The sequence below is a fragment of the Lissotriton vulgaris genome, chromosome 12, assembly GCF_964263255.1.
Source record: "Lissotriton vulgaris chromosome 12, aLisVul1.2, whole genome shotgun sequence".
NCBI lineage: Eukaryota > Metazoa > Chordata > Amphibia > Caudata > Salamandridae > Lissotriton > Lissotriton vulgaris.
Window position 1 is genome coordinate 709,932,859 of NC_141700.1, and position 13,839 is coordinate 709,946,697.

Genomic DNA, 13,839 nt, shown 5'->3' on the forward strand with positions numbered 1-13,839 from the left:
GTTCAGGATAAGTAACTGCTGGTCCGCAAAAATGAGTGCTAGTGGACCCGACCTGCATCCAGCTTCTAGATATAAGTAGTGGTGCCCTGCCCATGCAAGATTGTCAGCAGTGAACACCTCCGTGCATCACAAAGGATTGCCTTAAGTATTGTAAAAAAAAAAATGGCTTTATCAATTTGAAATGCCTCTTCATGATGAGTACAGGCCTCAGCAAGGCCTGCGAGAGCAAAGGGTTCGCCCTTCTGTGCAGGAAGTCCTCAGACTAGAAAGAAATTGGCACGGAAACTGGAAATACAAAAACATAGTTTAATAAACCTTTAAAGGTGGTACTACAGCACACACAACACTCTACAGTATTGTACAAGGTAGCACAAAGAACTCAGACATGCGGTCCCCTTTTATACACAAAGAAAGGGGTTCATAAGTAGGCGGGTACAGCTCAAAAGCATGATTTACGACCATATATGGACATTTCTTGAACATGATCGATACATGGGTGGAATTAACGGTTCTTGAGACCCGCCGAATACACATTCCAATCTAAGCTAAACAGAAACAGATGTGACCCCCACTGGACATGCGCTGGACGCACAAGGAACTATTTATAGCCTTTTGCTGGGCAAACTTCAGGGGTGACGATCAGTGAAGTAGGACTCGCCTCGTGGCGAGCACATGGAAATGTATAGCATACAAGATGGTCGCCAGAAAAACAAAATGGAGTCTGGCTGTATGTTAAAATACGAGCAGGAAAACTCAAACAAAGACACAATAGCATGTCTTCAGTAAATGCTTAATACTATCGCTGTTTTATTTACAACAGACGACCCTTTCAGCATTTGCTGAAGACATTCGGTTTCCTTGGATAATCTAAATACTCATCGTTTATATTGATGCTCATAATGTCAGCTATCTCTCTAGTTATAGTTTTCTTATGGGTAGCCTCTGCGACAGATTGTTTATTAGGCACACAAAATGAAACACACAAACAACATATCATTGGGCTACATTGAATACATACACAACACGTGAATAATATGGCAACAATTATACATAGTCCAGTAAGAACTTTCTAACCCCATGTAGAAATCAAGGACCAGAACCACCTAGAGAAAGTCCAGGACTCATTGTCAACATGTATATCAGCTGCAATTTTATGTCATTTATTAATAACTTTATATACATAAGGAGTGTGGTCAGGGATAAAAACACAACAGCTGCTTCCGATAATCCTACAAGCCCTGCCTCTATCCGCTAACATTACGTCTAGAACCATTCGGTTCTGTAATGCAACAATCCTGGTAATTTGCAACTCTTCAGTAAGATTCCCAAGTGCTGCAGCAGTTTGATTGGTAACAGCTTCAACTACTCTTGTTAGTCGTCGTATCTTTCTACTGTTTAGAGCAGCTCCCACAAAGAAAAACAATCCTAAATTAAAATCTATATACTGCTGCAGACTAGTATCAGTTTGATCAATATCATCTACAGACAAAGTTTGTTTGAATCTATTTACAGTCACATTATTCAATAATTTCAAGTCTTTATGATATGATGCAGGTGCCAGGAATACAGGTGGTAATAAAAACGATACGTAACATACTCCGGACCATCCAGCTGGTAATCGATAATAGCCTTTGTTTCCGCATACAAAATAGGTGTTATGAGAAGCGAGGAAAGTGCTGTTATTAAGGCCATCAATGTTCAATATAACAATACAATCACTAACACCTAAAGCAGAGTTATTCAAACTGTGGGGCGCGCCCCCCTGGGGGGGGCGCGACGCCATCTCAGGGGGGCGCGCACTTTACCATAAAATTTAACCTTTCGTTGTTTACCACGGCGGAGAGGCAGAGTGGAGCTGCAGGGGCCCCAAGAAGGGGTGAAGACTATCAACGCCTCATTAACATGCCAAAAGGTCTTTAAAAGACGAGAAACACCCATTACATTGACGTATCGTTTGCATCGCATGCATTCACTACGCATGCGATTACAACGCTTATCGCGACTGTCAACTTATTGTAATGCGGTAACTTATTGGAATGCGGTGTCAAATAACACAAGCACGAGGCTATGTTTCTGCGGTGTCAACTTATTGTAATGCACAAGAGGTTCCTGCGGTGCAAGAGGCTTTGGAAACATGCAAGTACGGCATGAAAAACAAAACACATGCACAAGGCTTTGTGAAATAACTATAATTATGCATGAAATAAGTATTATTCTGCATTACATTATTGTGTGCCACGAGGTTGGTGGTGGATGTATGGGTGATGGGATGGATGCATGGATGGATGATGGATGGGTGGATGGTGTATGGGGGATGGATGGATGCATGATGGATGGATGCATTATGGATGGATGAATGATGGAATATTTGGCTGGATGGATGCATGATGGATGCATGGATAAATGATGGATGGGTGTATGGTGTATGGGGATGGATGGATGCATGATGGATGAATGAATGATGGGATGGATGGATGCATGATGGACGGATGCATGATGGGTCGATGGATGGATGGGTGCATGATGGATGCATGGATGGATGATGGATGGATGGGTGGATGTATGGGTGCATGGATGAATGATGTGTGGCTGGTGGATGTATGGGGGATGGATGGGTGGATGCATAATGGGTGGATGGGTGAATGATGGATGGATGATGGATGGGTGGATGTATGGGTGCATGGATGCATGATGTGTGGCTGGTGGATGTATGGGGGGATGGATGGATGGATGCATGATGTGTGGATGGATGAATGATGGATGGATGCATGAATGATGGATGGATGCATGATGGATGGATGGGTGCATGTGGATGTTGGGGGGATGGATGGATGCATGATGGGTGGATGGATGAATGATGGATGGATGCATGATGGATGGATGGGGGTATGTGGATATATGGGGGGATGGATGGATGGATGCATGATGGGTGCATGGATGGATGATGGATCCACCCATCCATCTATCCACACATCCATCCAGCCATCCATCCATCATGCATTCATCCATCACCCACCCAGCCATCGTGAATCCACCCACCCACCCACCCATCCATCATGCATCCATCCACTCATCCATCCATCCATGCATCATGCATCCATAGCCTTTGAATGGTACTCATTTTATTGACCACAGAAGTTTCTTTGAGGAGGCTTTGCAAGTATTAAGTGGAGAACCCGTAACAATTTGCACACATTTTATCTTGAAAAATGTAGTTTTGGACTGTGTAGTAAGCTTCTGTCATTTCACCGCACCAACTCGCAAACCTGCTGTTTTCTAAACACTCTTACTGTGTTTAACATTATTAGCCAGATATGGACTCGGAAATGCGGATGACGGTCAATCATGTAGAATACCAGGTTCCAGAATTTTTTGTCAAGTGGTGGGGGGGCCCGACATCTAAATAAATTCAGCTGGGGGGGCTCAACCTAAAAAAGTTTGAAGACCTCTGACCTAAAGGAATATGGCCTACACTCTTGTCCAACAGTGTCTCTAGTGTTTGTGAAAATATAAGGTGTTGATTTATTGTCCGGTCGATACTCTTCCCACTCCCATATAGTTCCGTTGGCTTGTGGATAGCCTTCTTTATCTTGATGACATTCTTTATTCAGTCTAAAAAGCAATCTTCGTACTGTAGGCTTTCTCGTAGCAAAAGCAAAGTGTACCATGCTCTACAAGAGCCATTATGAGAGAAAGGAAGAGGTATGAACGGTGTTCCTCCTTTCTTTTGATGTGCCAGCATCATCCCACATATCTAGCAGTCTGTAGCGTTTGTAGCAACGTGGGTATGATGCAACATCTGGATGAAAGTATTATTCAAATACGACTGTCGATGTTTCAACTCCTGGTATAGAAAAAGTGCTCATCAGGGACTGGAGTGGAGACAACATACAGCTCACGAGCAGGAGCTTTATCCTCCACAAACCACATGACTGTAGCAATAACTGCTATGATGATAATGAACCCTACAGAACCAAAAATCTTCTTCTTATCCATTCAAACAAATGTACACAGTATCTTCCTGAAACTAAAGTGTTGTCAGAACTCTTACCCCTAGGTAGCCGTTGTTTTCTTCACCAGCGGGCCAAGACGGGTGTCACTACACTAATGCATGGCTGATCCCCCCCCTAGCCTGATCGGCTCTCCGTTTCACTGACCTAGGGACCGTTCTGACAACTTCTCACACAATTGCAGATTCTTTTTTTGGTCGCAGATTATATCTTCTTGATCCAGGGATCGTCTGGTCCGGGAGGAACTCCTCAGATTCGTCTGGTACCACAGCACGGCCTCTTTCCGTAGTCAGGATATCTCGATGGTCGGTCAATACAGCAGGCTCCACCAGGTCAGGTTGTACTTTCCGGCAATAGATGGAATGAATCCAATTTTTTCGATTGGTCACCCGCACTGCCGTTTTTGTCGCAAGGAGGACCTGTTCAGGACCGCACCACCTCGGCTCCAGACTGCTCGATCTCTCAAAGGACTTCCCCAGAACGAAGTCACCAGGCCGGAGGTTATGGCCTTCTCCTGTGGACCGATCCGGGAATGCTTCTGGAACCTGTTGATGAATGGAAACCAAGCTGCCAGTTAATTGTGCCAAATAGTCATTCATTAAAACACAAGGTACATCATACACAGAGCTCGGTTTGGGCACTCCCCATATGTTCATGGGGCGCCCGAAAACAATCTCATAGGGCGTTAAGCCCGTCCAAGAATGCGGTACTGATCTGATAGACAACAATGCCAAAGGCAAAGCATCTGGCCAAGTCAGAGAAGTAGAAGCCTGTATCTTCGCTATTTTTAACTTCAGCGTGCCATTATACTTTTCCACCAATCCTGCTGATTGCGGGTGGAACACGGCATGAAACTTTTGTACAATGCCTAATCCTTTCAGGACATACTTAATAACGTCCGCCACAAAATGGGGCCCGTTGCCACTCCACAACAATCTGCAAACACCGAAACGAGGAAAGAATTCCTTCAGCAGCACCTTAGCAGTAGTCATTGCAGTATTGTTCTTCGTAGGGTATGCTTCAATCCATTTGCTGAATGCACAAACCACAACCAAGGCATACTTCAGATTATTGCAGCGTTCCAGCTGAATATAATCCATTTGCAATACTTCAAAAGGTGCAGTTGGTGTTGCAAATCCTCCTGCTGGAGTTCATGTTCCTTTTCCTGGATTGTACTTAAGGCAAATCATACAGGTCTGTACTATTCTCTTTGCCGTGCTAGCAATCTCTGGATGCTCCCAAACTTGCGTAAGCAATTTCACAATTGGCGAAGCTCCAACATGTGCTAGCGCATGTGCCATCTGAACCATAGGTTGTACAAAGGCTGTGGGTAAATTCCACCTATCCATCTGCTTATTCCTCCAGCAGCCTTCATCATCCAATTCTCCATCTTTGGACCATTGGTCTCGTTCTTTCTCAGTAGCAGTCTTTTGCATCTCTAACACCTTTTCCCTAGCATCATGCCACCGCTCAGCTTGTGACTTTACGACATACATTAAAGTGGAGCCAGGCTGCATCGCAGTTTCATGTGCAACTCGATCTACAAAAGCATTTCCTTGTCCCACTTTATCTGTCACTTTCTTGTGTGCGCTACATTTCACTATCGCTATCTTTTTAGGATAGGTCAGTGCAGTCAAAAGGTTTTGTACTAATTCTCCATACATTATCTGTGCTCCATGTGATGTCAAAAAGCCCCTTTCCTTCCAGAGCAGGCCAAAATCGTGCGCTACTCCGAAAGCATAGCGGCTGTCCGTGTGGACATTCACACATAATCCTGCACTAAGCTCACATGCTCGTGTCAACGCTATCAATTCTGCTGGTTGAGCTGATTTCTGCGGTATGCGCGCTGTCTCCACTATTGTGTGTAGCGTAGTAATTGCATATGCTGAGGCAGTTCCATCCGGTAATTTCAAACAAGACCCATCCACCCACAGCTCTCCATCCACATCTGTAAAGGGCGTATCTTGTATGTCAATACGACCCTTTGTCTGTTCCTCGGTCACAAAGACACAGTCATGTGTCTCTTGCGCCTCAGACTGAGTCACTGGGAAAGGCAACAACGTGGCTGGATTCAGTGTTGCACATCTCTGCAATGTAATTTGAGGAGAAAATAGTGTCAGCTCGTACCCTGTTAGACGAGCACTAGTTAAATGCTTCGTCTTTGTTTGGTTTAAGAGGGCATCCACAGAATGGGGGGCCAACACCAACAACTTATGCGATACACAATCCCTTCGCTCTGGCGTATTGACACAGCTGTTGCTGCAACTGAGCGAAGACAATCAGGTAGTGCTCGAGCAACTGGATCAAGCATCGCCGAGAAGTATGCACAAGGGTGCTGTTTATCGCCGTGCATCTGCACTAACACTGATAACGCGCATCCATCTTTCTCATGCACATACAGTGTAAAGGGCTTCGTGTAATCAGGGGTGCCTAACACTGGTGCTGAGCAAAGGGCCTGACGTAATTGTTGAAAAGCATTCTCACATTCATCTGTCCAGGGAAGGGGAACTGGAGTATCTTTTGTCAAAAGGGCTAACGGTGATTTAACTATGTACGAAAACCCTAATATCCATTGTCTACAAAATGAGGTAAGACCCAGAAAAGCTCGAACATCTTTCTGCGTGGAGGGTGCTGGTGTATCTAAAATAGCTTGAATACGATCTGGTGTAAGTGCACGCCCCTCCTTAGACAAAAGGTGGCCTAAATAGGTCACCTTTGGTCTACAATATTGCAATTTCTTTCTCAACACTTTATGATTGTGAGATGCCAAAAAGGTGAGTAAAGACAATGTACACTCCTCACATTGTTCGGGGGTGTCGGCTGCCAACAAGATGTTGGCAGCCGACATTGTATAAGCGCCACACCTTCGGATAAAACAAAAGAATCCAATTGTGGTTTCAGCGCCTGGCTATAAATGCTGGGACTTTCAGTATAGCCTTGAAGGACTCTACAAAATCTATACGATCTATTATTCAAGGTGAATCCGAAAAGATATCGGCTGTCAGGATGAATAGGGATCGAAAAGAAAGCGTTCTTCAAGTCTATAACTGAGAACGTTGTTGCAGTTGGCGGAACCAAAGTAAGAAGTGTCGTAATATCAGAAACCACTGGGTATTGAGGTATCACTATCTTGTTGACCTCCCTCAAATCGATAATAAATCGATAAATCCTAGTGTCAGTATCCTTCTTCAGAATCGGTAGTATAGGACTGTTACACACGTTGAATGGGACTTCCTCAACAACCCCTACTTTAATCAGATCCTGAACTATCTGTATTAGCGCCTCCTCCCCCTCCTGTGAGATCCGATACTGAGGCAGGCGTGGCAACATCGCTCCCTTCTTTACACTAATGTGCACCGGAGGAATGATCATCCGTCCCACATCAGTATCCGAAGTGGCCCACAAAGTATGAGGTAAAGAGGCCAGTGCAGCATCTTCTTTAATCATGTACACCCTATCTATTGTCGGATAATTGTCATTTAAGATGACACGTACTCCTTCAGGGGAGCATCGTATCGTAGCCCGAAAATGCTTGAGCATATCCAGGCCCACAATGTTATCAGGTGTATTCGGGGAAAGCAAAAATGGCCATGGTGCAGCAAACTGGTCTACATAAAGTGCAAGAGGTTGTGATAGTGGGCTAACAGAAGGCGTTCCATCGAACCCTATTGACGTAATTGTTAAGCCAGACAGGGGAGCCCTCGGAACCAATTTTTTAGACAAAGCGCTATGAGTAGCCCCTGTATCTACCAGGAACTGATCAGTAGAACCCAAAACATGTGCTGTAACATAAGGACCCCTCTGATCTACTGGCACTTCAACTGATTCCTTACCCCATCCTACGCAATCCTATGCATATTGTGAATCGTGCTGTTCGGGAGGTACGTAGTCAGACATTTGGTATTGATTTAGTCGATCAAAGACATTGGACCCATCCCGTGGTCGCATACTAACATCAAACCGAGCTCGATCATTCGTATTGCCCCTAGGGCCTGAAGAATTTCCTCTACCCCTCGTGAATCCCTGCCCCCGCTCTTGCCGTTGTGCTCGCAACAATGGACACTCATTCGCCCAATGGCCTCTCTGCCTACAATATGCACATTGATCCAGGGCCACATCAGTACGGCCCGAAGAGGGAAAAGCCGAGGAGTTTCTGCCGCCTCTATCATTACCTCTACGAGGTGGTCCATACACTTGTGCTAACATAACCTTCGTTTTCAAATCTTTAGATTTCTTTTCCTCACTACCTTTCGCTTCTAGTTCCTGACGCTCGTAATACTGAGCCATCGTCAGAAGGGATGCTGGCGACGAAGTCGTCCAACAGCTTTCACTCGCTTTCAACCAAGCTGCTACTCCTGGTAATAAATTCGAAACATATTTATCAACAAAAAGATGTCGACCCGTGTCGTCCGTAAGCGACTGGCCGCTGAAATCGTGAAAAGTTTCCTCAAATCGTGTAAAGAAATCTGAAACTGATTCATCTACTTTCTGTTTACATGAGGCTAACATAGTCCAATCAATCTTTTTAGGAGGGATGTGCGTTTTTAATTTAGTCAAAATAGCAGCAGGAAGATCTAAAATCGACTGGGGCGGTTTCTGCGCAGGTTTCCTTTCTCTATCCTCATCCTCAAGATCCGCCCATCTAACTTTAAATATCTGAAGGTCATCTACCTTTCGTATAGATCTCCACATATCTGGGGGTAATATAAGCCCGAAAAACAAATCAATATCGGCCAAAGTCATAGTACAAGAATTCAAAGCCCCCTCAACTTCCTCATAAAAGACGGCGGGATTCTTTCGTGGATCAGGTAATGCCGCTTTTAATGCCATAACATCTGCTCTATTCCAAGGGATATAAACCCAGTTATAAATAAAGTACCCTTGAGCATCAGGAGACCCTTTATCCGAGCTAGTACCCGCTCCTTTAGGAGGAACATACAAAGGCGCCGCCTCCTGCATCGGTTTAACATGCGCTGCATCAATCTTATCTGAATAAAAGATGGATGACTGCTTCCCGCCGCCACTCGGATTCGTGTTCTCGTCGCCGGTTTTCCTTTTCCGCGCTTCATCCCGTAGCCGGAACATCTCATCCCGCAACGCAAATATCAGTCGAAGCGCATCAGGTACCTGAGAAGGAAAAAAAAGACCTTTACACATTTCTTCAGAATCGGCTATCACATCCTCTGGTTCAAGAACATCAGAATGTTTCCGAAAAGCTGTTACCACTTCATTAGAAACAAATTCAGTAAAGTATAGTTTCTCCCTATCCTCCCATGATTCAAGCTCTGCCAATAAATCTTTCAGGGAGACAGCATCTTTATTGACCCAATAAGCAATCTTACGGAGATCAGTCATACGCTTGGTCGACAACATAGACCGCGTATCCACTTTCTTCCCGGGTGGCCCAGAATCCTGATCTCCTCCTCTCGGGGCAGACGGGCCAGCGTACGGGGGCGGAGAGCGATCTAATAACGAAAAATCATCATCCGATTTATTAAGGACAGGATAAAGTGGCTGTCGAACAGGATACTGGCCAGATATTTGCAACTGACGTTCTTTCTCCTGCTTCTCTTCTAATTCCTTTGCTTCACGCTTTTTCGCCTCATTCGCTCTCTCACGCTCACTCTTACGTTGCTCCTTCTCAACCAGTGCCTGCTCACGCTTCTCACGCTCACGTACCTCTTTCACCCACATACGTATACACTCAAACATATCTTGTCGCACTCACCGCTTACACATACACTGCTCCACATACTCAATTTTCCGCAAATCAAATGATCCATACATAGGCCATCGTAACTCAGGATCCTTTTTGGTATATTTCTGCCATAACGTACTGTACATTATGGGGGAATGACCAAATTTCACATACATATCCCTATTCGGCGTCCCTTCCGGGGGAGCCGGCTGTGATTCTTCTAGTATCAACCGGTCATTTCCAAAACAGCAGCACCACTTACGGAGTGCGTTAAAAACAGGCATGCCTAAAATAGTGCAAACTATGCAATATTATAATTAAAATGGCACTTAAAACGTTGCGCCGCTCAAATCCAAAGATCAGGAGAAATATCTCCACATTGCCTGCCTATATGAGTTGCAATACATATATACCTCAATACAAAATCAAACAATATGACTAGTCACTTCAAACAAACAAACAAATTAGTCACAGCAAGCATATCCTAAAACTGCCTTACCAATCAAGACTACCAAACGCTCGCAGCAAGTACCGTACAACGATTCTTACCAATCAAGAGCGTCCAGATTCCAACTGCCAAGTTCCAAATTCGCCCAAACGGCCACTATACGGCAAACCGACAGAAGAGGTCTCAGTCGATGACCGGTGCCACCCAGATGGTCAGATCGGAAGGGAAGGAAGAATACCTCAGGATGCCAGGACTAAAAGGCGCCGCTGGCAGTGATCATGTCCCCGGCAAGATTCCAATCCTTCGTCACGACCAGTCCTTCGAGCATCCGAGTCGTCGATGAGCCCCACGTGACGGGCGCCAATTGATGAGTACAGGCCTCAGCAAGGCCTGCGAGAGCAAAGGGTTCGCCCTTCTGTGCACGAAGTCCTCAAACTACAAAGAAATTTGCACGGAAACTTGAAATACAAAAACATAGTTTAATAAACCTTTAAAGGTGGTACTACAGCCCACACAACACTCTACAGTATTGTACAAGGTAGCACAAAGAAGTCAGACATGCGGTCCCCTTTTATACACAAAGAAGGGGGTTCATAAGTAGGCGGTACAGCTCAAAAGCATGATTTACGACCATATATGGACATTTTTCTTGAACATGATCGATACATGGGTGGAGTTAACGGTTCTTGAGACCCGCCGAATACACATTCCAATCTACGCTAAACAGAAACAGATGTGACCCCCACTGGACATGCGCTGGACGCACAAGGAACTATTTATAGCCTGTTGCTGGGCAAACTTCAGGGGTGACGATCAGTGAAGTAGGACTCGCCTCGTGGCGAGCACATGGAAATGTATAGCATACAAGATGGACGCCAGAAAAACAAAATGGAGTCTGGCCGTATGTTAAAATACGAGCAGGAAAACTCAAACAAAGACACAATAGCATGTCTTCAGTGAATGCTTAATACTATCGCTGTTTTATTTACAACATTCATGGGTAACACATAACAGCTATAGCTGCAATGCCCCTGGCACCAAGGTAATAATCTGAATAATAATACCTCAATGTCTCATCATTTGTCACTCAAATATTAGCTATAAATATATTTTGAATTTCAACCATTTTCTCTAAAAAAAATTCTCAAACACATTCTTTCCAATTTTGGTATACATATATCAATTCAAACATATCAAACCTTCTAATGTAGTGGGCTGAGATTTACACAGGATAGCTACTGACTGTACACATATGCCATTTATATAAAAGATGTTGGCTGTTTTTTATGCCTTGCTACCTTACTCAGGTCATCAGACATTGACAGAAATGTAACTGTTACACGACAGAAGGGTAGCTAGAATGTTTCCACAGAGGCGGTTCCTCCGCTATGGTGGAAGAGCGTCATCCCCCTGCCAGCACTTCGAAACATGTAAAAATAAAACATTAATAAAACAGGTTTAAAATCTGTTTTATCTATCTTGTGCTAGGCTTTTGGCGAGGCAAGGGTTATGATAGGCTGGAGGTGGAGTGGTGGGCTCTACCTACAATGCACATGTGGTTTTTGCCCGGCGGTCTCAGTCAGGTCAAAAACCACATTCACAGTGTCTCCTTTTCAACCCCAGTGCATTGCTGGGGCTGGAGAGAGCAGGCACCGACTCCCAGTCTGTCCTGGAGCGCATCCTGAAGCTGCTCTCTTGTGACAGCTGCTTCAGGATTGATCGCAGGGCAGGCTGGGAGTCAGTGCCTGCCTGTAAATGTGGAGAGGAGTGGAAAAGCACTACGTGATGCTTGTGAGCTGCAGGTAAGTTTATTTTTTAATTTTTTATCTACATTGTCGACCATTCCCCCTACCTCTTTGGATATTCATTTTATTGCTGTTGTCCCCCGTTCCCTCAATCCCCGGCCCGCCCTGCCTCCTTTCTCCAATACGAGCCGCTCCTGTGTTTCCACTCCAACCCTAAACAAATAAATCAAGGTGGTGTGTCTGGTCCTATCTCATGGATATCTGTCTCTTGTTCTAGATTCACCTGACTGCATGAAGTGTCCAGATGACCAGTGGTCTAACGAGAAACAGGATCGCTGCGTCCTGAAATATGTGGAGTTCCTCTCTATCCAAGAGCCCCTGGGTTTCATCTTGCTTTCTGTGGCCACATCCAGTACCATGGTTGTCTTCACAATCTTTGTCATCTTTTTCAAGCACCGAGAAACCCCAATAGTGAAGGCAAACAATCGGGGCCTGAGCTACCTTCTTCTAATTAGCTTGTCACTCTGCCTTCTAAGCACATTGCTCTTCCTAGGACGTCCTACTGACATCACCTGCATGCTTCGCCAGATCACATTTAACATCCTGTTTGTCATGTGCATTTCATGCTTGCTGGCCAAAACTGTCCTGGTGCTGATGGCGTTCCAAGCCACACACCCAAACACGCCCTTGAGAAGTGGACTTGGCGCAAAGATACCAACCATGATAGTCTTTGTTTGCACACTTATTCAAACTCTGATTTGCACAGTTTGGTTGGGCTTGTTCCGTCCTTATGCTGAGCAGAATATGAAGTCTCAGACTGGGAAGGTTGTGATTGAATGTAATGAAGGCTCTACCACAGCCTTCTGGTGTGTCCTGGGGTACATGGCGCTTCTGGCCCTCATAAGTTTTCTTGTTGCATTTAAAGCAAGAAAATTGCCTGACAGCTTCAATGAGGCTCAACTCATCACGTTCAGCATGGTGACGTTCTTAACCGTCTGGACACTGTTCCTTCCATCCTATCAGAACACCAAAGGGAAGTACATGGTTGCTGTGGAGGTCTTCACCATCATTTCATCTTCAATGGGGATTGTAGTTTGCATATTTCTTCCCAAGTGTTACATCATTGTCATCCGGCCTGATCTGAACAGCAGAAATTATTTGAAGGCGAAACTCAGTCACTGACATCAGCCAATTAAACCCATAAAAGAAATGCACATTCCTCATTGAGAGATTTCAAATCCAATTCTGATAATTGCTTTACCACAGCTAGTACTAATTATATGTATGTATGTATGTATTGCACATTTGTATAGCGCAAACTGTCACCCGGAGGGTATTCTAGCGCTTTGACTCTACTGAACCAGATACACAATCACACCATTACACTGTTCTAGGGAAGAGGTAGGTTTTTAGGCCCCTCTTGAAAGATGGGGAAACCCTGAGGCTCCTCAAGGACAGGGGGAGGGAGTTCCAGAGCTTGGCAGCTGCATATCCAAAGGAACGCCCCCCCATCCGTAACCTATGGATTCTCGGAACCACCACTAGACATGCCGAAGAGGAGCGTAATGGTCTCGCTGCATGGTACCACGAGAAGAGGTTCTGTAGCATGACTGGACCTTGGTCATGCAAAGCCTTAAAGACCAGGCAGGATGCTTTAAAGTAGATTCGCTGCTGAACTGGCAACCAATGAAGGTCCTTAAGAGCGAGGGAGGAAGAAGCTGCGCGCGGCCTAGAGAGAGCGAGCTTTGCTGCCATGTTTTGAATACGCTGCAGCTTGCTAATCAAAGTGCAGGGAGCCCCTAGAAGCAGTGCATTTCAATAATCAATCCTACTTAGGATAATACCACGCACCACCTCTGGCCTAGCCTGAGCCGGAAGCAGGGGAAGAATTTTTCGCAGAGTACGGAGTAACATCATGCAGGTAGAGATGGTTTTGTT

At 45.1% G+C, this 13,839-nt stretch overlaps 1 pseudogene; it reads left to right on the top strand.

Moving 5' to 3' along the window:
* LOC147678067 (vomeronasal type-2 receptor 26-like) overlaps nucleotides 1–13,097 on the top strand; it is a 56,210-nt pseudogene extending 43,113 nt beyond the window's left edge.
* The last annotated feature ends 742 nt before the right edge of the window (nucleotides 13,098–13,839 follow it).